The sequence below is a fragment of the Neopsephotus bourkii genome, unplaced genomic scaffold (assembly GCF_033783945.1).
Source record: "Neopsephotus bourkii isolate Nb327-2 ecotype Australia unplaced genomic scaffold, CSIRO-AGI_Nbou_v1 NB_323, whole genome shotgun sequence".
Classification (NCBI taxonomy): Eukaryota; Metazoa; Chordata; class Aves; order Psittaciformes; family Psittacidae; genus Neopsephotus; species Neopsephotus bourkii.
Genome location: NW_026900831.1, coordinates 49,314 through 76,333, shown reverse-complemented (window position 1 = coordinate 76,333; position 27,020 = coordinate 49,314). Strand labels below are relative to the sequence as shown.

At 40.3% G+C, this 27,020-nt stretch overlaps 1 pseudogene; it reads right to left on the bottom strand.

The window, feature by feature from the left end:
* Positions 1-17,223: 17,223 nt before the first annotated feature.
* Positions 17,224-27,020, bottom strand: part of LOC133209242 (ATP-dependent translocase ABCB1-like) — a 32,177-nt pseudogene continuing 22,380 nt past the window's right edge.

Here is a 27,020-nt window from a genome sequence, read left to right as displayed (position 1 = left end):
ATTCTGGCAAATCTCCAATCAATATGTTCAAAGGATTTTCATATTAGCATCATATCTGTGTTGAGATGTTTGACTATGAGCATATAATAAATAGCTTGCCAAAACATAAGTTGAGTGGGATAGCTTCTCAATTTTATAAAGAAGCCTTTCTGAATTCACACCTTATTTTTTTCTCCTACAGCTTAGTGAATTTACAAGAAAATTTTGATTGAAATAAGCATTCCCTGCTGCCAAAAGTAAATATAAAACAGCCATGCACCATAAAAATCAGCTTCCTACTTTAACAGAAAGTTTTAGATTATGGGAAAAATGTGCCTGTGGACAGCATGGGGCTGGGAACATGAAGATATATTTCTGAAATAATATGCCATTTATTTTTAAAGGACAAGTCTTAGCTGTTGTACTTGGGTTATGGAAAGACATGATGCATTTTGGAATAGGCTTTTTATTTAGGACATTTCTTCTGCAATTTGCTTTGATCTCAGCGGAACACGTGGCTGAGCAATGATAGATAGGATCTTCCTATCAAAGAGCATTTCTTGCAGAACATACTGGAAAAATATAAGGAATTATAAAACCCCAAAAACTGCATGTCCATCTCTCCTTAATGTCCATCTTCAAGTGATGAATGTGCATGCCAGCTCTCAAGATTCATCAGTGTCAGTATCTGTCAGGACTCTATTTTATGGACAAAACCACAGATAATGGCTTCTTCCCAAGTGCAAGCTCGAACTAGTTTTGACACCATAGGAAAAGACACCAAGCTAAATTTGGAGCAAAGTAGAAAATCTGTTGGACTATCCTTTAATTGTGTTTGGTTTCTTTTTTTCCTCACATTCGTTTCCATGTTAATACTACCTTAACAATTCTTTCACTGGCTGGTGCCTCTAATCCTCATGCTGGTGACTGGATGCTTTTGTTGGTGGATATCCAAGCAATACTGTGCTGGCCAGTTTTATCAAGAAAGGACATGTGGAAGAAAGAAGCCAAGGAGGAGACTGGAAGCGCTTTTCTGAACCCCAGCAAATTGTCTCTGCAGCCAGACAGTTGCAGAGACTTTTAAAAGCCAAGCTTATCTGCAGAACTGATGAGGAAAGTATTGCAATATGGTGGACATTTTATACAGAAATGCAGCTAATTTGCAATATGACCTTTTGTCTGTGGCTTCTTCACTTTGCTTTATGCTGGTTGATCATCATCTGAGCTGTATGTAACATTTAGCTTCTCAAACTGGCTCAGTTTATAATCAGGATCAAGTGTCTCCAGCTTGGAGATGTCTTTTAAACCCATAGATCTAGATTCACAAATACAATCAATTATGAGAGCTGTAGAAAACAGTTAGATAAAAGTGATAAAAAGAAAAAGAAGAAAGGAATGAAGCTGTGTGAATACACCTGTGAATTTGCTTCTGCTTGTTTTCAGCTCTAGGTCCAGGGGATTGTTAGTGACACCTAGCACAGTGATTACTTGTGCAAAGGGAAAACCTCGTAACCCAAAGAGCATCATCATGTACTGCATGCATAAAACTGTTCACCCAGGAGAGCTCTGATGCCACAGGTTTCTTGTTCTGGCTGCTCACTGGAGTTTTAATTGCATTGCTGTGCAGGAAAGCTACTTTTTCCAGAGGCAGAATTTGTCTCATTCTTTTAGTCATTAGCAGTGAATGCATCAGCTACCACTTCTCCCTGGGCAACACCAAAGACTGTGACCACAACGGAAATCCAGTCTTCTCGCAGTCCCTTCCTCCTCTGCTTTATTTACACAAGATTTCATAATGTTCATGATGTGTGATCTTGCTCAGCTTTGGTTTCTTTACAGACAGCTGACTTAGATGTGAGAAAGTTAAAACATTCATACAATTAAATTTGACTAGACACCACTTTATCACAAGGAACAGGTAAAATAGAAATTAAAATTCACTTTCAAGTAAATTTTATAGGGTTTCTTCTCTTTTTTTTTCTGAGGCTTCTCTGATGGGACAAGGAAAGCAAACAAATATCACTTGGTTAAAATACATCATTTTTTAACATTTTCCCTACATCTTTTCAGAGACACATGGTGCTAGGTAAATTGTTTGCAACTAATCAGAATAGTCAGAAATATTTTCACTGAAAAAAGGGTTAAAAAAATCTAACAAACCTAACAAAATTGGAGATTCAACTTGACATAACAATGCTCCTGAAATACTTGAGAACACTGTCTTATAGGAGCTCAGTTTATCCTCTTGCATTAAGCCACACAGTTTCAGGTATAATTGTGGAAATTTGAAAAGATCACAGGGAGTTAATAATAGTTATTGAAGCACATACTCAGCTAGAATCATTTTGCCCATGCAGTAAGCAGACAGTTTTACCTAGAAGCAAACCTCAAAACACTTAAAACATGCCATCCTAAATCAGAAAAGACGAAAGAACAGTGTTATGGTGAATAAGAAAGGGAGTAAAATCCACTTGTTTATTGTTCACAGCCAGGCAAGGAGAAGAAGGTATAGTGTCTAATACATGTTAACTGTTTCCTTGACAGTATCTCACCCTCTCAATGCACAGGCATACTGACAGATGCATCAAAGGAATTGACGTCAAGACTTTCTGGAGCCCTGATCAGGATTAGTTATCTTTCTCAGGAAAATTACTCCTGGGGTGTAAATTCTGTCATGTTGAAAGAGATGGGTCTGGCAAATCAAGTGACCTAAAACCACAAACCCAGGGACTTCCAGAACTCGTAATTCTGCAATTTCCTCGTGAGCTGGGAAATCTGGAGCTTGAAGATTGCTGTAGTTCCCTGGGCTGGACTTAACACACAGCCTCAAGGACTTTACAGCCAAAAAGAAGAAATGTTTTTGCTAGCAGTCTGTGCCTTGGAGGACCACTGGGTTCAGTGTCATTCCCTCGTCTCCCAGCCCAGCATGTCACAAAACAATGTGTTTTGCTACAAATGAAGTTTTACACGGGTGGAAATGTCTTAAAAAAGAAAACACAAACAAAACCAAACACCACCAAAGAGTCCACAGTGAGCAGGGATTTGCAAAAGCATGATTTGCAGTTTATACTGTTCAAAGAGAATAGGCCACTCATAGAGACTAAATTCCTTTGAGTCCTAATGTCAAGTCATCCAAGAAGCTCTTTTCCCCAGCAGCTCTGCCACCTATCAAGGTCTGTGCCTCAGAATGGCAGCATGGTATCACAGCAGCGTGGGATGGACACTCGTGTTATCAATAACGCAGCTAAAAATACTGCTGCAGAATAAAGCAGCGAACTGTACAAAGTTTGTGTGCCAATAGGTGTCACTGTTGCATATTTTATGCAGTATAGCGCTGGCAACTGCTATCCCACCCAGCTGTGCAGGGAAAGGTCTGTATATGGGCCCTATTTCATTCCATAACTACGCTTTTTTATATATAAGCCTGTTTGTATGACAAAAAAGCAAGTCAACTGGGGCATCTGCTGACAAGTGCTTCATCAGTTAGTTAAAAATAAGTTTTAATTGTCATGTATCAGTAAAAGCAAACTTTTACCATTGACCTGTTTGAATCTGCAGGCCTGGCAGAAAGCAATACCATATTCAATACAGTTGATAATCAGAGTGTATAGAGATAACAGAGATGGAAGCAAGGAGCTGCAGAGCTGCAAATATCAGCCTGCAGTTGCTCCGATGTCTCAGTTGCTGGTGAGACAACATCTGCTCACGTGCAGTGTTGTTGTGGGCATATATAGATGAGAGCAGGACTTGGCATGGCTTTTTGGCAACCCCTGTGTCTGACTCATGCTCTAAGAGAAATACCAGAACACTCCTTTGCTAAAGCACTGGGAAAAGGTGCCTCTTCCATACTGGACACATTGGCTGAGGACTCTGCTCTGCAGGGAAGAGGGTTTTATTCTCTTGCTAGGGGTCTGCTTTCCCTTACTTACCAGATCATTCATCCTGGCAATCTTCTTCCACACTGAGGCCCCGCTCATGGCTCAGCATCTCTGGATGCGTAACAGGGGAATCAAAGAAAATGTTACTATAATTAACGTTCCACTGCAGGATCCCGTCCTGCCTGCGCTCTCATTCTTAGCTAATGACTCAGCCTCTCTTTTATTCCCCCTTATGGCAATCCACATGCATCAATGCCTTTACCACAAATGGTAATGTTTTCATTAAGGACATTGAGCATATCCCTTGCTCAGTGATGCCAGGTAGGAGACAAGCGACTTTGATCCTGCCAGCGTAACCAGAAAACCCAAAGAGGCTTTTTTGGCCTCCTGAATACCCTGCAGCGCATTAGAATGTCCAGCACACATCTGTAACAGCTCACAACCAGGCTTGTCAGTGCATGGTTCATTAAAAAGCCATGGCTGCCAGCTTCTTTTGGCCTAAACTCTTCTGTTCACAGCGTAATACAGATACTGGACTGTGCACTGAGTACCTTCATGGGAGCTCGAGGGAAACAAGCAATCTCTTATCAGATGGTTCAGTTCTCCATGGGTGTCAGTGGTGGGTGTCAGTGGTGGATGTCAGTGTCCCCACGGCTTCCTCAAGAGTGATGTGCAAAATCCCCATGGATGAGACTCTGACCTGAAGAATTCTCCTTGTAGATTACACAGAAAGGTCCAAAGGTTGAGAAGACACTGTTTTGTTCTCCTTCATTATTTTTTTAATTTCCTTTCCTTCCTCAACCATATAATTTCATATACAACTTGCACAATATATACTTAAAAAAATGCGGCTGGAGGAAATGAATGCACATTTAAGTGAGGGCTATTGTTTCCAATTCCCCTTCACTCTTCCTAATAAAAAAATCATTTCTGCTAAATTATTAGTATTTAATGTTTGGAGCATGTGAGCTACAAATCTTACCTTAGAAGCCAGAATACCTCAAACTTAAGCCACCTTAAAACCTTTGTCATCCTAGTAACAAAAACTGGATGTACAGACTAAGTATCATCACCTTGCCTCTTCCTCAGGAATCTCAGAAATTTCCTGCATTGGGGATCCAGAGAATTTCTGATGAAAGCATTGCTCAAGACCAGTTTTGGCTAAAAACATCTTGAATTATGGCAACTTAAAAATATCTGACTGTACGTTGAAGCGTTAGAAGCCCTGAGAGTTTTGTGGGCATGTATGAAGGAAGGAGGCAGAGTGGATTTTTATTTAATCTAGCAAGATGGGTGTTGGATTTTTTTAAATAGTAAAAATGTTTAAATCTGGTCATCAAACCAAATATGGATGAAAAACATAGGTGACACCTCTCCTTTCCCTTCCAGGCACAGTTTGTCCCATGAGTGAGAATGTCACAGGGGCAAGGCTTGCTTAGAAGGCCCAGAGAGGGCATGATCAACAGCCCTGGACCCCACCTGTCTCCCATGGAAGAAGGGAAGTGGAAGGGGTGTCCCCTGGGTGGTGTGGGTGGTGCCTGGGCAGGTGCAGAGCAGCACAGCCATCCTCATCATGCTGTAACCAGTGTTTGTGTGGCAGGTGCTGGGAGAGGCACAGCAATGGTGGGCAGTGGCTGTTAGGTGCCACGACCAGTGGTTGGGGTAGTTCTTAACAAACCAGGGGGGACCAGAAGCTGTGGCTTCCTGTCATTGTCCTCCCTTTCCTCTCCCACAAATCTGCCTCCATCCATCTGCCATAAACCTTTCTTTCCCATCCTGCCTGAGCAACTGGGTGAGCATCAGTGGGGTGACCATTAGGGTGCCAGTTGCTCAGTAGGATGGAAAGGGCTCTGTGAGGTGCACAAGTTCTTCCCACTGCCAACTTCAGGTCCTGTGGCCTCAGCCCAGCCTCCCCATGCAAAGGGGGCTTTTCAAGCACTTATTAAGCCAAACCCTTTTCCCTGGATGAGGCAGGCACAGCTAAGGACACAGCAGTCTCATTCCATGTGTGAGATGACACCATTTGATGCACTAAAAAGCATAACCAGAATGTGAAAATTTTGATTTTCTTTTAATTAATCTTGCTTTAATCTCCTCAGCCTTCCTTCCCCACCAGATTCCCTTTCTCACAGGAGTCACTTGCCAGAGTTGCATCTCTAGCTTCTTAGAAACATGAATGGGTGGTTGGCTTTATTCAGTAAGAAAGGGCAGCAGAGGTTAACTAAAACTATTCACAGCCGAATATGGAAAATGGTTTTAGTTGTGAGAAATTGCTGAGAATGTTGAAGGTCTTCAACTAAACACTTCTAGAACAACAATAAAACGATATTTTTACCTGCAGAAATTGTTTTTAATCAAGAATTTTAAAAACAAAGACAAAACTTTCAGTTTCTTCTTGAACAAAATGTTCAAATTATTTGGCTTAGCTGAAATAATGCATTTTCATTCAAATTTAAGGGAGAATGTCCTTGCAATGGCTTTTCAATTGCAATTTGTTAGGGAAGAACTTGCCATGGCAGAATTAACAGTGTCAGGTAAGACCCTGACACAGTTTTGGAAACCTGATATATATGCTGGCACGGATTCTGCTGTATCTAACAAAGTAACTGGTCCCGCAGACACAGCTCGCCTCTTGGTTGTCTCCTCAAGGCTCTCAGTGTGGTACCAGGAGTATGATAGACCCTCATGTTTTGAAACCTGGGACTGGGTGGACAGTTTGCTTACCTCAACTGCTGCTGGATAGAGAAACCCCCCATCTTGTGATCTGTGCATAATGAGGTTTCTTAGAACAATATGACCTTCTGAAATCCCTACTACTAATCCCAGAGAGCATCCATATGGACAGAAATCCTCTGTCTTTTGTTAGTTTCCTGTAACATCATTACCACTTCTGGAGTTTGCTTACCCTTTTCATCTGTAGGACTTCTTTGTTTAAGACACTTTATTATTGTGTTTCATGTGTGTGAAAGTATTCATGCAGGACTGAAGCTGAATGGTGCTAGTCAGCTCATAAACAGCTTGGGGAAATACGTCCCTCTCTCTTGACAGCTTTCCCATTTAATCTGAAGCAAGATAGAACAAGTGAATGTGATGAGCTGAAAGATGGAATGCCACATGAAAGATGCATGGCTACATCATTTACACCTTGAGCCTCATGAAATACTTCCAGAAAACACTCACATCTGACTATCATTCAGTTCAACCTTTAATGGCTGCCAAGTTTTTTTTAAGGTTAAAATAGTGCAGTCCTGAAGAAAGAATTGGGGGTATTTCTCCTTCTGTACACTTGAAGAACATGGGTAGATGAATATGCAAAAGCAGAAACATTCAAAGTGGGGTTTTCCCTGATTTATTTTTCCTAGACTGTTCTCATTTGGGTACAGGAGTCTCTCTGGTTCATCAGAAAGAAGCTGGCACATTTTAGAGGCAATTGTCTAAATAATAAATATGATAACAATTATAGTAAAGCCCCTTCTGACTTTGACTTACCATCAAACTTTGCTTACATGCAGTAACTGCATCTCGATACTGGAAATTCCCAGACACTTCCAGTTCTAACAACCAATCTGGCCATCTTTATCACCTTCCAGTAAATGAAACACGGCAAGCCACTTTTTGTGTACCTCTGTTTCCAGGGAAACAGTATGTCAAGTAACATGGCCTTACCATGTGGCCCTTTGCTAGTCTTGGTGAAGAATAGAGCTACCAGGGTAGCTTAGTTTCTTTCTCTGTGGCAGTGTTTGCAGCTGAGATATTGACTAAAACGTGGGGCAAACTGAGAAGGAACTGTGTGTGCGTCTGTGTGTGTGTGTATGTGAAGAATGGTGTTTTCCATTTTGAGGAAAACAAATAGAACTACTGATGTAAAAAAATATTGTGCAGTAGTTTTAAAAAATATCCTGTTATTTACAAATCACATGACTTGTTACATGCAATATTAAAAAACATTTATCGATGCCTGTTTTCTTTTGCTTGCGCTTTTGTTTTTGTTTTATTAAAAAAAACTGAGACAGATTAAATATGACTTGTGTTAGCACAAGTTTATCATAAACACACGTGAATGTTTATGTGAAAGTGCCAGTCCTAGTGTCATTATGATAGAGTGTGCTTAACAGGAAAAAAGATAAAATGCAATTTTACATGCTCTATACTACCCATAAAGATGAAAACAAGCTAAAGAAGATATGGTAAAAGCTGAACTCAAACAAAATGTGTTTTAAATGTCACTCACATAGTACAGTTCTTCACTGATGTTTGATAGTAACTATGTAATGATGACTAGGGTGGGATAAGCCGTGCTCCTGCTGGCTTGAGGTAGTTTTTAAGGACACTCTGTGTGAGGATGTTGGCCCATTGCTGGTGGCACTTCTAGGCTCCTTCTGGCACTGGCTGGTGTCTGGAGCAGCAGCAGGGCACTGCTGCCCCTACATTTTTCTGAGTAAAATGTGAGACCAGGGAATGACTGGGGAATGAGTAAGGAGAATATGAAGCCTTCAAGGGAAGCTATGCTTTTTGGAAGAGAGCAAGCCTCTGGCAAAGCAGTGAGACAAGGAGAGTTCGAATTTGTTGAGACGTGTTTTCAGAGAAATTGGTTTGGATTGTGTAGCTTTTTATAATACCATCTCTCTGGAAACCAGGAAGCCGTTTCTGGGGTCTGGACAGACCTGCTTCTGCTTTCATAGTGTGAGCTGTCTGCGTATTTCAAGTGCAAGAAGTTTAATTGCTTTCCCAGGAGGTGTGGTTACAAGACCTAGACATTAAAGCTAACATGGTTTCTCTACTGATAAACGGAATAAGTATGCATAACTAACAACATGTATGTGAGTGAAGTACATTGAGTCAAAAGTGATGGCTTGAGTCTCTGACTAAGGAGAAAAGAGAAGTTGCATCAGTAAAGCTTGATGGCTGTCAGAAGAAAAAGAATGAACTAAAATGCTGAAAGCAAATAGAAGTTTCCCATGATTCACTTGAATTTTTGCTTGGATTCTTTCAAAACTTCTCATCATGAAGAAATCTCTAATGTATTTAAATATATAACAATATATATTTTATAAAACTAAAACTATGTATCCATTAAAGTATACTCACATATATTGCAAAGCCTATGCATTCATCTCTTCCATAAATAGGGCAGATGAAACTTTTTTTCTTAGAAAAAGCACATCCATAACTCTATTTATGAGAAACAATTAAGATGCAAAATTTATTTAATAGTGTTGGATGCAGACAAATTTATCAGAATCAATATACCTTATCATATTGTGCAATTAAATGTGTAAGTGTAAAATAATTATATCAAGGTATGTTGATATTAAAAGAAAAAAGAGAGAGGGAAAGAAAGAAAACATTAAGACATAACACTGGAAGAGTCCCAAAAGGACTGGCATAAATTCATGGAAAAAGTTGTTCCAGGTCTTGAAAGTATGTGTGAAATAAGAAATTGAAGAAAATAGTCATGTGAGTCTTTATTGGGAAACGTATTTATTCCAACTAAAACTATGTTACTGACTATTAAAAAGTAAATCATATTACAGATGCCTCTTCACATTGCTCTAGCATCATAAAAGTGACCCATTAAAATTTAATTTTCATATTCAGTGTTGCTGATATACACTTAATTTACAGTAAATAAAACACATGTAGTGGGTTTATAACCAAGAATGTTAGTGCTGTATAAAGTGATAGTTTGGTTGAGTTTCCTCTGAAGCAACACACACATACTACATTGCCAGGTGTATGCTCATACGAACAACAGATATGAAAGTGGGAACTCTACTTACCATTTCTAGTGTGGTTTCATAAAAAAACAGGCAATGTATGAGATTTTCAGAGTCATCATTTATTTTGATCCCTGAAAATGTTAATTCCGTGTTTAAAATTCCCCTCATGCGATCCAAGTGGGGAAAAACTCCCACTGGATTCTGCTAATTCACTCAATATTATAAGCCATTTTGGATGCTTCTGCAATCTGTACATTTCTTCTCCATCTTACACTTTCAGCATAAACAATTCCTGTTTCCTGAACATTTGTACTTCAGTCTTCTTGCACTGCTAATACCTAGAGGAAGAAACTTCATCGTCCTACCCTGCAAAGGCCCTTCCTCCTCCTTGCACTCCTCAGTGCCTTTCTGGTCAGGACCTCCAAAATTATCTGCAGGACTGATAAGCTAACCTAGCAATCTCTTTAAGAAAGGTCAAACACTCAGAGTGGAAGTCCACCTAACACAAATGCATAATCTGTATTGAAATTGAGACTCCTTATTTAGATTTACAGTAAGAAATACACACTTCCCTGATGTAGGTGACTATGCTCTGGCAGACATTTGGAAATAGATGAGCATGCTTTAAAGGCAACCTGATGGATTGCTTCAGCCCTAAATGTCTGCAGCTGTGTGGTAAGTGTCCCACGGCAGTGCCTCTTTCTCCTTCGTTTCCCTTTTGGTAGAATACTGTGCATGTTCTCTGGGAATGCTGTCCATGGTGAACATACCCCACTGAGGATATCCTTCTACAACCAGAGCTGAACTCAAACAATTATTTCCACCAAAATAGGCATATTCAGGTCATTCTTTCAAACCTCAAGGACTATAACAAAAGGAACTATTCTAGTGGTGATTAATTACAACGTGGTTTTGCTTTGGACAACAGGAGAGAGCAGTAGTCACAGAAGTTCATAGTGACTAGAAAGAGATGAAGATGTTACTCCTATGAAAACAGCATAACATGAAAATATATATGGTCAATTCAAATACATCCACAAAATCCATTTGTTGAGCTAACATGACTTTAAATATCTTTCTGTGTAAACATTCTGCAAAATAATGATTGGCATCTTCAAGAGAGTTAAAGGAAGGCTCAGAGAGTTTGCTTTGGAGCATGTAATACTGATGTCATTGGACAGGCTGGGGATAACTTGAGCGGATGTGTGAGCTTCCCTAAGGGCACAGCAAATCATTATTTCCAGATGGAAAAACATACTTCGGAAAATAGTTTCGGGATGTAACTGCTGATAAGCCAGGTAGGCAAATGCTAAAATGGGAAGATGACTAGTAGGGTCTCAGGTAGGTAAGAGCTGCCTGCAGTCTTAGATGACAAAGAACAGCACAGGAAGCAATCCAGTGTAAATGATTCACTTACTGAGAGCAATGACCAGTCTTCTGCTGAGAAATCTTTGTTACTTTTAGAAAGTAAACCTTTTGCATCGCTATTGGTTTTGGCACTTCCCCTCTCATCTTTATCTGTCCTTCAGCATTGGTTCATGTGGTGCAGCATATGCTGTGTGTGCTAGGGAAGGTGCTGGAGGAAGAAAAGCAACCCAGGTAACTGGAGGATAACAGCCAGGGAGAGCTATAACCCTGGAAAATATCAGGGCAGTGGGCAAGCTGTGATAAGGCTTGTATATAGGACGGATGGAAGTTGATAAGGCATAGTGAGGCAAGTGGATTCTTCTACTTTTACATGGAAAACAATCAGTCCTTTACAAGCACCTAAGGATAAGGACTTAGCAAAGAAGTCCCCCCCAAGTATATTTTACAAGAAGAAACTACACATATGCTGTTTGTGGCCTTGTTGCCAAGCTGGTTTTCTTCTTCCCTAACTATGTTGGTAGATTTTAGAAACACCTGAATGTCTCAGACATGGAGAAGATGTATTTTACAGAAGTCATATTTGTTCTACATACAGCATGTATGGATACACAGAAAGAGGTCAAGTAATGTACTTTTTCCACTGTCTTACCAGTTCATGTATAGTTTGGATATAGCTGTAGTGATTGCCAAGCCACATTTCTTCAGTATTTGCAAACAGAAGAGCTGGAAATACCTTGGGAAAGCTGTCACATTTCCTTCTTCAGCAAGGCTCAGCCACAGCTCCAGGTAAACTGTATGAACTCTTATGCTTTGGGTTGTTTCTCTGTTAAAAAACAAAACATGAGTGACCCAGGTAGAGTGCCTGTGGCAGCAGGTGAGCCCTACATGCAGGCAGAGCTGAAGCACTGCTGTGACAAAATGCTTATTCATGGAAGGGGAGGCACAAGCTTTATCCAGGAAAGATATTTAACCCTTGAAATCTCCATCAGCTCTAGGTTATCCACTGTCCTAGTGATACCTGTATGGTAGGATTCATCAGATCAAGAGCTGGCTTTTCTATTTACTTTTTTATTTTACCTTTCTGTTACAAGGGCAGCTGTTTTCCTAGAGCACAGTTTCACTTCAAACCCTCCAGCAATGTCAGTTGAGCAGACCTTAAGGATCCCACATAGTTTCTTACCATTTCCCTTACTAATTAGGTGAAATTACAAAACATTAACATTCAAATAGGCCCTTGCCAAAGCATGAAAGGAATTTTCCTACAGCTCAGTATGACAAGAGCCCTACCAGCTTTCCCTGGGCCAGACATGTTCCCACTTGCAAACAGAGAAGTGAAATGTCAGCAGTACAATGTATGTTGGTGGTAGCCAAGAAAGGAGAGGTTGGGTATTGCCTGCCACAGATGATTTAGTGGAATTTTGCAAACTCTTTGAACCTTGATAAAACACAATTTGATTTTTGATTAGACTCATAAACCTAATCCAGGTACACACTGAGGTATGGGTATTTCAACTGAAAAAAATCCAATTGTCCTTTTCTTCCTGCTTGTCAAAAGAAGAAGAAAAGCACAAGGGTTTTGGATTGCAGTTTTAATGAGGACTTTCCTTCTTGCCATACACCAATATTATTAAATAACTTCTTTATGAGGATACATATTTTGCAGGTTTTAGGTGAATATAAATTGAAATTTTATAGGCTGCAGAGAAAAATAGAAATTTGGGAAAAAAAAACATGCGATGATAAACATCATGTTAATTCCTTGTTTTGCAAACAACATTATTCCTGAATTGCCGACAGGTATTTCAAACTGAAACAGCACATCCAGGACTGGGAAACATCCACACCCACTGGGAGTGCACTCCAATGTTCACTCTAACAAGTAGACTATTAATTTTCTGAGGCCATGAAGATATTTGGGTCCTGTGCCCTCTAGTTTACATGCTTCTGTTAGGTACATATCCCATTTTTGGGCTTTCAGTGCATTAGTAATTACATTGTAACTAGACTAAAAATTGCAATGTTTTAATCAAATTTAACAGCTATATATAATACCACAATAGAGTCAAGTGGGAAAAACTTTGTGAGGTAGAGCAACAATACTTATTCTGGCAAACTTAAAGCAAGTATCTGGGAGAAGTGCTTCTTGTGTAGTCATGAACAGGCCTTTAGTGTTCCTTGACAATCCTGTTTCCTTAGAACCATAGAATAGTTAGGGTTAGAAAGGACCTTAAGATATCTAGTTCCAACCCCCCTGCCATGGGCAGGGACACCTCACACTAAACCATCTCACCCAAGGCTTCATTCAACCTGGCCTTGAACGCTGCCAGGGATGGAGCATTCACAACCTCCCTGGGAAACCCATTCCAGTGCCTCGTCACCCTAACAGGAAAAAATTTCTTCCTTATATCCAATCTAAACTTCCCCTGTTTAAGTTTTAACCCATTACCCCTTGTCCTTCATATAACTGTAAGGTAATATTTTTAGTGGAAGAATCACTGGAATTCTTCTGCTGTTGGGAGAGACTAGATTTGGTCTGTAATAAAGTTAGATACTTTCTTAATCCAGAAGACTATTTTTATCAAAGATTTTAAAATGTTTTGTTATCAATACTATACAAATTTAAATTCAAAGTAAATGGCTATTCTTTAACTTAAAATACCTGCCAGAAATTTAGGAATAATGCTGTTTGCAAAACTGCAAATTAATATAATTTATTTATTTTTTTTCCTCAGAATTCTGTCCAGTGCTATCATCTACCGCAATGTTAAAAAGATTTCCCTATGCCTGCTTGGGCAGGAGCTAGTGTATTCCAAACATGCCTACAATATGGTGAGTCACTGCTGGTGTCACTGGGGACTTCACCCCTAAAATGACTGCCAGAGGGGTAGCCATGAAGGAAACACATCAGCCCAGGCTTGTCAAGGAACAGCAAAGGCATCATTCATGACTAGACAAGAAGCACTTAGCCCAGACACTTGCTTTATGCCAGCACTGATCTAAGCCTCTTATGGAATTATTAAGATATTACATCCCCAAAAGTAAAGACTTCGGAGAATTCATTCATAAGGGAATCTGGAGAAAGAATTGAGTGCTTACATGATGGGGCCAACAAATCCTTGGCTCTTAAGATGTGTCCTCATAGGCTTTTCTGTTTTGGCAAAGGATGATTCTTTTGATCTCTTTATTGTCTAGAGTTTGGTGCTGAAAAGGTGCTTTTGACATACACTTGTGTCTGAATTTAGGTCTGTTTCTAAGCAGAGCAGAGTTAGTCTGCAAGTAATATGGGCATAGCCAGATGGGAAGGTGACTTGCATGGTCTGAAATAAACCATCAGAGCATGGCTTTTGTTATTAGCACCTACAAGCTGAACATGCTAATCTATGCGTATCTCATAGAGTCAGTAAAGGCATTCAGATGAGCCTGTCTTTTAGCAGGCGTGCAGTAGTGCGCCCTTCTGTCACTCTTAGAGATGTTACGCATGCGCTGGTTCCTTGCTCACCCTCTCTTTTACGGTGGGTAGGATGTGCTTTTGTCTGGTGTTTTCATTTTGTCTGCAGCTGATCTTTTAAACAGGGCTGTGATACAAGTGGCTTTTAGTATGTTTGTATTGAAAGACATCTGTAAGATACGTTCATATGGTTACTGTGAACTTCAGTACATCAATACTATTCACTTCAATTTCCCCTTTTCACTCATGCATGAGCAGAGGCCGTTCCCAAGGCACAGCTGTCAGGCACTGCTTTTTCCCCACTTGGCTCCCACAGCCCAGAGCAGTACATCCACGCTCCCTCCATTACCACATCACCACCTGCTCCTTTTGGCTCCAACTGAAACTCACACCTACCATTCCATAAGGACTTAACATTCATAGCTGGAGCTGAACTCACTATGTAAACAGGGGTGAGGAACCTGCCAAAAGGAATGCAAGTGTAGTCACTCTTCCTTCCATGTAGGTAATGTTGACCTGAAAAGTGCAAATAAGGGGAAACACAAGTCACAGAACTTATTTTTCTAGGCTGACCATGCTGCAGCTCTTTCCACACCTTCCAGGTCAAATACTGCATATTTCCTCATGGCTCTTGCCCTTGTGCTAGTAAATAATTCCAATTTAGTGGGAAGGAAGGATGTTTTGGATTCTTCTCCATTATCTGTATGGGTGTGAACACAGTATTTTCCAGAGATGCTCCATTAACTAGCCGCAGATGTTAGATGATTCATTATGTTACAGAGCTTTAGCTTAGTGACTGTTATATCTTCTATGTATTTTATCCCATTTTTGCTTAATCTTGTTTCTGTAGCAGACCATAATGAGTTGTAATGTGACAAAGATACATCATCACTATTGTCATGAAAAACACATATACATCTAACCCAAAAGTACAAATTAACTCTTTGCCCAAAAGATTTCTGAATTTAGAAGGAAGGTCTTCTACTTTCAAAGCTGAGAATCAAACTTGTAATTTTAACTCCAGTGCAGAAACAAAATAGGGAAAAAAGAATTATTTGGAGCCCACGCTGGATAATTGGGAATGTATTAAGGGCAGCAGCTCCTGTAGTTATCTGCCTATCAGGAGAAAGTGAAGAGATCATACAAGAGGGGTTTCCGAATCAGTGGCAACTCCTACTGTAACAGTCCCTGAGAAAAAACGTGTGAGGCAGAGTGACTATATTTATTTTGGCAAATCTGAGACTAGAATTTGTTTTCTTTTGTCTGTTTTATTCTCCTCATGGATCCACATGCCAGAAGACAACTGAAATGAGCAAAGGAGATATTCATTACTGTAAGTTCTGTCTGCTACAATTGAGAAGAGTTATCTGGAAATTATAAAGTACTGCAGGTTGCTCCAGGCCATAAATCCTAACCTTAAGCCACATGTAAAGCCTTGGAAAATTAAAATGCTGCAATTCGTTCTAAGCAGTCAAAAAAAAAAACAACCCACCCCAGCTGCTGAGTCACTCTGACTACACAGTACACACTGTTGAAGAATATACTGCAGCACCCTCAGGAATATATCAGAGGAACAGCCAATTATTAAAGCACATGTGTAAATGAGTTTTGCTAACACTTCAAACAAGCTTTAGAATTATTCATAGAATCATTTAGGATGGAAAAGCCCTTTAAGATTATCAAATCCAACTGTTAGGTTAACAGTACCAAGTCCACCACTAAATGCCATGTCTATTCAAAATAAAGGATCTCATACTGAAAAGCACATACTTTTAAAAAATGAAAAGCTATTTATGTGGCTGACTTGAGTCCATTTCAAAAGAAGCTATCTTAGTTCCCCTGCAAGACTTCAGAAATTACCCTGATGGATGCAAAGAACAATTAAACTGTTAGATCAGCAACTGATTAAAAACACACCCAACTAATGGTAGCTTATGTGTCAGTTTATATGAAAAGATTGTAACTATTACAATTATTGTCTGACAGAATATTGACTTCCAAGAAATATGTGAAGCACAAATAGTGAGGCACTGTCCAAGGAAGTTGTGAATAGTGCATCCCTGGCAGTGCTCAAGGCCAGGCTGGATAGGGCCTTGAGCAACCTGGTCTAGTGTAAGGTATCCTTGCCCATTGCAGAGGGATTGGAACTAGATGAACTTTCAACCCTAACCCATTAATATTAGAAATATATCAGAAAGTGGGGGAAACCAAAACCAAGCAAAAAAAAAAAAAAAAAAAAACAGACAAAAAACACATCCAGCACCTTCTTTCTGCATTTTATACAAGTGTCTTTATTTGGAATCTCAGCAGTCATCAAGAACTGTCAGTCACTTTTAATTAAGGCTTTACAGATGTATCTGGCTGGTGAAGAAACCCAAGTGGCAAGCACAAGCACCAGCTCACTGTTCATCCATGATGCTTAACCACTGTCATAACCCTGGTACTGTTTTGCAATAGGGTACTTGGCATGGATCAGAGAGCAGGGTGCCCCACCCAAGCCATGATATGGATAAGGCTGCTCCAGCTCTGGCTCCCTCCAGATCACACAATCCCACCAACTGCCTAGTAGGTTCAGCCCCTAGGACTCCCCCATGTACCTTCCTTGACCCACCCAAGGGCATGCACTGCATATCCCCATGGGGGGGCTGGGTCAAGGACTATGCTGGGTAGAATAACCAGGCTGCAACACATGGTGCCTGCTCCATCAGCACAGACACAACCAACATTAATTCTCTGTAAGCTTATCACGTCTTCCCAGGAAAAACATTTTTTAAAAAACATCAAACATTATTAATTAGACTCTTATGCATTTACAAGGGCATTTACACACTTACAAGTGTCCTTCCTTTTCCAGTAACTGGCTGTGGGTGCCCTGCTCAACCACCCTGCCATTCTGGATCACTGCAATGATGCCTGCAGTCTGTACGGTCGTCAGGTGGTGAGCAGTGACGATGCAGGTTCAACCTTGCTGGGCGTTATCCAGAGCTTTCTGAACAACTTGCACACAGAGGTTGTGAAGATGCTGTTAGCACATAGATAGCCTTCACTTGTCATAGGAACCACATTTTATTTCTTACTCTTTGTTAGCACCTGAATGTATTTCCACAGACCTACAAGTCAGTGCATATGGGAGATCATTACTCAACAGGATTTATCACTGGGACTGACCAAATAAGCATGAGCTATTCAGAAGTGGGTTCTTGCGCATCCAGTCTAGGTCAGAACACAGATTGAGTATTTACCACCAAATACAGCCAATAGGAAGAATGCTGAATCACAGAATCCCAAGGGTTGGAAGGGACCTCGAGAGATCATCTGGTCCACCCCCCCTGCAAGAGCAGGGTAACCTAGAGTACATCACACAGGAACTTGTCCAGGCAGGCCTTGAATATCTCCAATGTGGGAGACTCCACAACCCCCCTGGGCAACCTGTTCCAGTGCTCTGTCACTCTCACAGTAGAGAAGTTCTTCCTGATGTTAACGTGGAACCTTCTATGCTCCAGTTTACACCCATTGCCCCTTGTCCTATCACAGCTCCACATGGTGTTTTCTACTTAAAGTTTTGAGGGGTTCTACTTGTTTGTAGATATGCATAGTTTCCTAGTGTTGTTCAATTCACAGCTTAAGGCTTGAAATGCTACAGTGATGTTGTTTCACAGCTGAATATTTTTGTATTGATTTTATTCTACAGAAAGAAACTAGCCATGTACATAGATATAGATATATATTTTCATTAATAATCATTACTCACCTTTTCACTTTGTGTCAAGAGCAGAGGTAGTTTCATCCAGAAGCAGCACAGCAGGATTACAGAAACAGAGCATGGACAATTGCTATTCTTTGCTTTTTGTCCCTCAGAAAGTTGTGTTCCTTTCTCACCCACAGGGGTATTATATCTCTGAATGTTAAAAATTCAAAAAAAGAAGGCCTGTGAATAACCTTTGAGAAGGAAGGTAGGAAAAGTAAAGTTTTATGTGTGGTTATAAGAATGATTAGTTATCCATCTTGAAAGAGGAGAATAGTGCAAGTTTTAATGAAGCTAAGGTTTTATAAACAACTCTAGCATGAGCAGTTACATATACAGCCACACATATTTATACCTGTCCTGAAAATTTACTTCTCCAAAGACTGGATTAGGTCTTGAATAAGTACCACCAGGGATACAGCACTGAGGTGTCCACACTCATCTGCCCTATCATAAGCATATGATCATAAGAGTAACTAGAGATATAATGCTTACTGACATGCACAGGAAGAAACTGATCCTGCAATACTTGTGAATAAAGAATCCCAAAAGTCATCAATGAAGACTAAATATTTTTCAGCATCATTACATCATTTTTGAGTTACACAGAACTACAGCAAAAACATTTTTCAGCATCATGACATCATTTAAGGGTTACACAGAACTACAGCAAAAACAAACTATCGTAGCTTTTTCCTTGTTAGAACCAAATTCTTGGCAGGCATGAAGGTGAAATGCCATGTCATTTACTTTTGATTTATTGCCCCTTCATATTTGTTAAGAAAAACTTTCTGTTCCTGCCCATCCAATTAGAAATAGAACATTTAGTTTTACTGAATTATTTTAGAAAAAAAAACCAAATAAATTGTCTTTTTTGGAGGAACTTGGGAAGTTTTTGTTCTCAAAGGAAAATAATATATAAAATAAGAGGACTTACTTGTACATAAAGTGTCCTTTTACTTCCTCCCCTCATATTCTGCTGTCACCACTATAATAATTGGAACAGTTGCTTTTTTTGAACATAATAAGAATGTTTCTAAGCTTTAAACACACGTTTTTAAAACTCTGCTTCCTGCTATGAAGGGAAACAAAGACGTCAAATTTCATCTACTTAAGTTAGCATTACTTGGATTTCTCTACATTATTCCAAACATCTAATCTCACTGTAAAGAGAAGATCACCATCTCATTCTTTCAATGGAGCTATGAATATTTGCTGTTTTAGCTGCTTCTTCAACTTTGTCCTGACTAACCACCCTACTGTTGTCTCCATATCAAATGTTTTCAGCAATGCTGCAGTCAAACAAAATGTGCTCCTGTGACACCAGGCCCAGTCTGGACCTCAGCCATTGTATATGCAAAGATCTGGTATTGAATCCATCTGCTAAACAGAAAAAAATCAGAAAAAATGATGCAAAGTTGACTACAGAGCTCATCCACAGACACGTGTTGTAAACAGGAAACACAAATTGTAAGAGGAAGCCTATTATATGTTAGATTCAGCTGAAACCAAGTAAATTTTGCATGCAAAATGGAAAAGAACCAACAGTATAGATGAAATATTTCCTTTCATTAGTTTTTAATTTTGTATGTATGTTTGCTTCCATTTTCCAGCAGACAGGGCAGATCACAGGCTGTTCCTGCAGACCTTCCAGCCCTAATCACCAGAAGAAGCACAATGAGCCTCATGGGAAAGCCTATCCTTAAGAAGCTTTAACACAACCAAAATATTTTCAGCTGTAGGCTTTTAACTCAATCTTAAAACTGCCAAGGAGGCTTCTTTGGACTTTCTATACCCATTAGTAGGGATTGAATCAAAAGCCCATTGCGAACTTCTGACAGTGATGCAGTAGCATCCCTGTAGGGTTATATTTGTACTATGTGAAACATGTAGCTATGTCCCTAATGTGAATTCATAAGGACATGAAGAGTTACACATTGACAAGCAAGTTCCTTGAATGTTATGCCTCTATGTGACCAGACTGTGAGCAGCTTTGGAGAGGCAACACAGTCTAACACAGTCATTCTCTTCCACAGAGAGATCTGTGCCTTGAGCCAGCATGCTTTGCCAACGTAGGTGCCAATGCTGGTAGGTGTGATGAGTTCACAGGGCAAGCAATTACAGGGGTCTTGAGTTTGTCTACAGCTCCACTAGCGCCACCATCTCGGTAACGCACACATCTGAAAAAAGGCATCTTAACAGAGATACTGCCAGGACTGCTTAAAGCCTCTGAAAGAAGATAAAGAGTTCTGTAGACATAATTGTGTTAATAGCCACACATGTCTACCTTTACCACTTGTCCTTCCACAGGGTTATAAAATCTCTCTAAGAGCTGAATAGGTGTGCTTTTGCCACAGCTGCTGTTTCCTACTAATGCCAGAGTCTGTCCTTTGTCATCCTTCACACTGAGTCCTTGCAAGACTTGAACTTCTGGCCTTGCTGGATATGCAAAATGGACATTCCTGGATTCAATGTTGCCTTCAAAATTCCTCTGAAAAGTAACAGAGAGTTCACATATTTGTATTAGCACTTATTAGCTTTAACTATAATAAGACTTTGTTGTTAAGGTGAGAGAACTGATAAGAAAGTTTGGGAGGGTGTTTTCAAAACTGCTTTTTAAGTTCTTTTAAATTACATATTGTATTGAGCATAGTATTATTTATGGGATGATCTTCAGATGCAAGTTGCTAGGTCCTTCTGGAGAAAAAGTTTTCTGCATCTCTTGTATTTATTTTTCACTTCACCTTTGAAAAGAATATCTTTAGGCAAATAAACAACAAATAAACGAACAATCAAATATAGATCAATAACAATCTAACATTTGCCTTCCTTTTCTCACACTGCAGGTAGCACAACTGGAATGAATGTAACACAAGGTCAAGACCAGCTATTAAGATAGAGCTAAATAAATTCTTTGGTAAGTAATTTGCAGGCATGTAGGACAAGCTGTGTTTTAAAAAGCAGTGACAGTTGTTAATTAGCCATTCTAGCCAGGCTGACTTCTAAGCACAAGTGGAAGAAAGGGGGCACATATTAAGGCTATTGTCTCTCCCCTGGTGTTTGCGGTAGGAGCCAGCCCTATGTACATACTAGGAACACTGGTAGTATAGTGCTCTCACAGTAGCTGATGATTTGATTTAATGGGCTCAAATCTTTGCTTTGATGAAGTCTCAGGCATCACTGGTATTAAAGTACACTCCACACTAGAAATATTTTAATTTAAGTCCTAATTTACTGGGACCTTCTGCTAAGTTTTTCAACCTCTGTGCCAGAGGACCCTGGTTCAAGAAGATATGTAAGTATGTTCATAACTTTAAAGGCTGAAAATCCTGTGTATAAGCTTATTCTATGATTCTGTGGAACTGGATTATGGCTTCCTGAGTAGGCACTACCATCTAAAGCCTACACAGAAAGTTAATTTTAAAGTTAGATGGATGTGCAAATGTAATCCTTTCACACCAGGTAAACTGAAAGCATTTCATGCAGAAATTTGGCAAATCCTGAGGTGAGTTTTCTTAATGACAATTTTGTTGTAATGTGGTTTTTGTCATTTTTTTTGAGTGTTGATTTTTTTTGTCTTGTTTGTGCTTTTCATATTGCTGTTGTCCCCACTGTCGCCAGCTTTAGAGCAAAACAGATTATTCATTGTTAGTTTTAACTTCACAAGACCACATTTTTACTTGTCAACAATATGGTCCATTAGAAAAACAAACCAAACCAAAAAGCATTCATGAGTCAGTACTACTACTTTATATGATGTCTGTCTTTTGTGACACCCTAATATGAATATAATTGCAGACAATAAATATTACTAAATCAATTTGTTTCAACATTTTTCTTGGGAAAAAAACCCCAAACAAACAAAAATCCCACCAAAAATCAGCCTAAAACCAAGCTACAAAACAAAACCACCCCAAAACAAGCAAACAAAACCAAACTCTCAAACCCCGCCTCCCAAACGCATTCCTTACCCCCAAAAAACCCACACCCTCAAGCCAAAACACCCATCCTTACCAGTTTTTCACCTTCACTGAAACTGTCCATTAGCGATTTTCTGTCCAAATTTTTAAAAATTCTTTGGGTTGAAAATTTAGTTTCGCCATAATCTGGTGCTAGGGAAGTAGACTGACCAATGTTTATAGCTGCAGACATGATGGAATAGTAGCCTCTAAAAAAACAAAAGACAAAGCATCATTAGTTTCAGATAGGACAATGCACTGTTTTCCTCTTGTGCAAAAGAAACCTTCAGAGTGAAGGTTTTTAGCATCTTTAGATTATGACATTTCTAGAGCTCCCCATCCCCCAAAATGTCATCCAGTATTAGTAAGTTCTAGTTGTTCCTAGAACAACTATATAGATGAGCAGTGGTGTCACATCTCTATGTAACACCCTCTGCCTAGAAGAAACATTGAATAGCAAATACTTCTACAGAGTAGGTGTGCTGAGCTTGCTGCTCATTCCAGCTGCTCCACTGCCCTTGTATTTGCTGTTTTACTGCCCAAATAAGCACCTATCCCCAAAAGAACCCTTCAGTCCAAACCATACTGCCAAACAGACAGAATTCCTGGATCTATATGTCCCATCACCTCTGTAAGCTGAGGAAATTGCATGCATTGAACTCACTATCCTACCCATCATTTATATATATATATTTTCATTTTATAAAGTACACTCATACAAATACACGTTCAAAGTCGCTCAGACAATGTGCAATGAGCCATGCCCCAAATCTGAAGACGGCTTCTAGTTTGCAGACTGAGCCACTCCATAGGTAAATCCATATAAAGGAGCTTTTTTCAGAGCATCTCTGATAAAGGAAGAGACTTCTCATAAATAACTTGTAAAACAGAAACAAGAGACGCCGGCCGGGGGGTGGCCAAATTTCTGGATTGAAGTTCTCATGCAACACAGCTCACCCCCCCAAAATACAACAGATCAACCCAGAACACAGGCAAAACCAGAAACCCCAGTCAGCCCGTAAAGCCCACCACATTGTGACATGGAACTGCCCTGAGGACAGAAAGCAGTGGGATTCTTCATTCTCAGTTATGCTCACTTGAATCCCTTTCTTTGCTTTTCGATAGAAGGTCAAATCACTAGAACAGTATTTTTGTTTGTGGTGGTTGTTTTTTTTGTTTGTTTGTTTGTTTTCTTATCACATATGACCCATTTTATTAACAAAATAACAGGCTCCAGTCCAGCCTAAGAGCTGCCTGTGGGCATCTGCCAGTTCTTCCCATCCAAGCAGAGACCTCTTGTCCCAGTTCAGAGCAGGGACGTATTGCTTGGTACCCCTGCAGGGATTCAGACTAAGCCTCTATTTCTCAGTCTGTGCTCATGGAGAAGTTTCATTTTGTTTACACTTAATCAGAGTCTGGAAGACTCTTTGCCCTCATGGTTTAGGATACTCTCTGAGGAAACAGGAATGCCTTTCTAGTCCAAGCTGTAAATCAGAGACCTTTGACAGTCCTGCCTATATCTGGGTATTACCAGTTCACCAGACATTGAATTTTAACACTGTTTTGGACAAGGATAGATTATACAAAACACTATTTTCAATTCCTTCTTTTACATTAGTTACCTTGAAGCAGGAAACAAATTACATTTGGGCTGTTCTGTTCAAATAAAATGGAGTTACAAAAACCCAGCACCCCTGATGATTTGAATGTGTTTCAGTGAAGACAAGTCAGTGGAATGTAGCAGGTCAAACACGGAAAACACGTGAACTTCATTTCAAGGTTTCAGTCATGACGGGAATAAACTGATTTATGTTATAAAGGGCGTGGTATGGGAGTTAGCTAGTATGAATGCAAGTCCACTGAAGTGGAGTGAATATATGTACTATACCCTACGCACACAAACCCAAAATATTGTCTTCACACATATGTAGAGAATGCAGTTTATAAGGTGCTTGCATAATGAAAAGGCAAGTCTTGTAAATGTTGTTTCACTACATATTTAAGAGCGTATTTGAAATATACCAAGTGAACAAATTTCTAAACAACTGTTGATACCCTTCCCAATCTTTTGGATGTTGGATAGTTTGCAAGAAATGTGTTTACAATAAATCTGAAAGGCCAAAATGTACAAAGAAAGAACAATTTTTTTCAGTGAAGTCCAGTGATAGGACAAGGGGCAATGGGTGTAAACTGGAGCATAGGAGGTTCCATGTGAACATCAGGAGAAACTTCTTTACTGTGAGAGTGACAGAGCACTGGAACAGGTTGCCCGGGGGGTTGTGAAGTCTCCTACGTTGGAGATATTCAAGGCCTGCCTGGACAATTTCCTGTGTGATGTACTCTAGGTTACCCTGCTCTTGCAGAGGGGTTGGACTAGATGATCTTTTGAGGTCCCTTCCAACCCTTAGGATTCTGTGATTCTGTAATTAAAGAAAAAAACATCCCACCTGTAAGGACCATTCAAACTGGCAATGTATCTTTCATAAAATACTTTTTTGGTCCGTGAAACTACAGTTCTTATGTTTTCAACTGTTTCTGTTGAAATCTAAATTGGCACATAAAACAAACAGGAGGTAATCCCTTGCAACTGCAATCTATAACATACCTCCTGAACACTCTGTCGTGGGTTAACCCCAACCAGACAGCATTGACTCACTCACTCCCCCCCTTTCTTGCCCTCCCCCTACTCCTGGAGGGACAGAGAGGAGAATCAGAAAGAATGCAACTCCCACGGGTTGAGATAAAAACTGTTTAGTAACTAAGGTATAACATAAATCACTGCTGCTACCACCAATAATAGTAATGATAAAGGAAATAACAAGGGAAGAGAATACAACACCCCATCACCAGGCGACCAATAACTTGCCCCCCCAGCCCGACCAAGCACCTACCGATACCTCCTCCAACCCTGCAGTCAACCCTAGCCCTTCCTGGTAACTCCCAGTTACCTCCTGGGCATGACGTGCTGTGGTATGGAATACCTCTTTGGTCAGTTTGGGTCAGGTGTCCTGTCTCTGCTTCCTCCTGGCCTCCCCTCCTCTCTGGTAGAGCATGAGGGTCACAAAGTCCTTGGCCAAACCAAAACATCATTTTTATCAGCTCTGTTCCCAGCCCGAAAGTCAAAACACAGCACTGGACCAGCTACCAAGAAAGAGAAAAATGACTCCTACTGCTGAACCCAGGACACACTCAAATCTCCTTTTTAGCATTTATTATTTTAGCTCAGAATGTGCTTGCTTTAAAGAGGAGACAGAGGTCTAGCACCAGTGAAAGAAACCTCAAAATAATGAAATTATTCATCCCATGGTCACAAGACAAGGCTGGGCTGAAGCGAACAATACAGTTGAGTTCAGAACCTTGGGCTAGCACACAGCACGTGTCAGCAGCCCCCACCCAAACCTGTGGGCTGTGATCTCAGTGAATTCAACCTCATTTAATAAAATAGGATCAAACCCCAGTCATTTGGACAGTTTGCACTTTTATATGGACTGCTTCTGTCTCCTGGAAGAGTGCTATCAGGTAAAAAAAGGCAGTACCCTTAAAATCTTCAGCACATTAGTGATTTGCCATTCCATCATAAAATGCAGTGTTAGGGCTTGGTGGCTCAGCTCTGGAGCACCTCGGGCCACAGCACAGATCAGTGCAGAGCCATGCTGCTCACCCTAGGCATGAGGCACACCAGTGCTGGGGTTACAGCTGTTACAGCTATCCCTGCCCAGAAATGTCTATGCGGGCTTTCAAATGCATTTTTATAGCCTAATTTACAGATGGTTTGTGTTATCTATGTTTTGCTTTTCTTGGGGATACGTAAACATTCCCTTCATTCCCCACTCTGTCCTGAAATCTCCCCCCTTCATCTATCTTGGATAATTGAGTCAGCTGTAATATAGCTACAATGTTATCCTTAAAAGTGATCTCACACCATAACCCTGTAGTTAAAATTGGAGAACTTACTCTTCCAGCCTCTTCCAAAGCTTTTTGATCTTTTGCAGCATGACCAGACATAGAGCTAAGGCTCACCGCATTTGTAGCAACAACGAATGGAATGCATGCCAGGACAAGCAAAGTTAACTGCCAGCTGTAGACAAAAGCAACGATGGCAGTCAAAAGGGTAAGGACAGTCACAGTCATCCATCCAAGTCAGCTTCCAGTTGCCTAAGAAAACCCCAGAGCCCCTCAAATATTAGTCATTAGATTTTGTTACTTATATCACCACTTCAAATTACTGTATATTCAGGGCCAGCAGTACAGCTGGAAAATGAAACCATTGAGTGGTCACATGTGTGGACATCATGCACCTAGAAATAGCTGCTCTAGACATTCCTCATACCCGCCAGCATTCAGGCCTTCAAGCCAGGTTAAAGCAGACTAAACAGTTGGTCATGACAGCTGCTTAATGAAATATGTATCTGGGACTTCTCACACTATCGAAGGCATAGAAGACTGTCACAGTAGAGCAGGTTGGCAGTTGGGTACCCAGCATTAGGTAAGAGGGGCTTTACCCTAACAACAGCCATAGAATGGTCTGGTTTGGAAGGGACCTTGAAAATGACTTAGTTCCAGTCCCCATGCCATGGGCAGGGACACTTTCCACTAGACCAGGTCGCTCCAAGTCCCATTGAACCTGGCCTTAAACACTGCCACAGATGTGGTAGCCACAGCTTGTCTGGGCAATCTGTGCCAGTGCCTCATCCATTGACTTGTCCCATTAATGCTGCTGGAAACTATTCATCCTCAGGTTCTCACAGTGCTGCACCTGGGGTTTGGCTGTCTGAATAAAAACCTGCATTTGACCACCCTGCAGAAATGCTTCATCTCTGTGAGATAATGAGTGGAAAATATGAACTCATACTGAAGAAGTAACTGTCTCCTCCAGCCTGTGTAACCTTTTCATAAAAAAACTTTAAAATAAGAGATGATTAG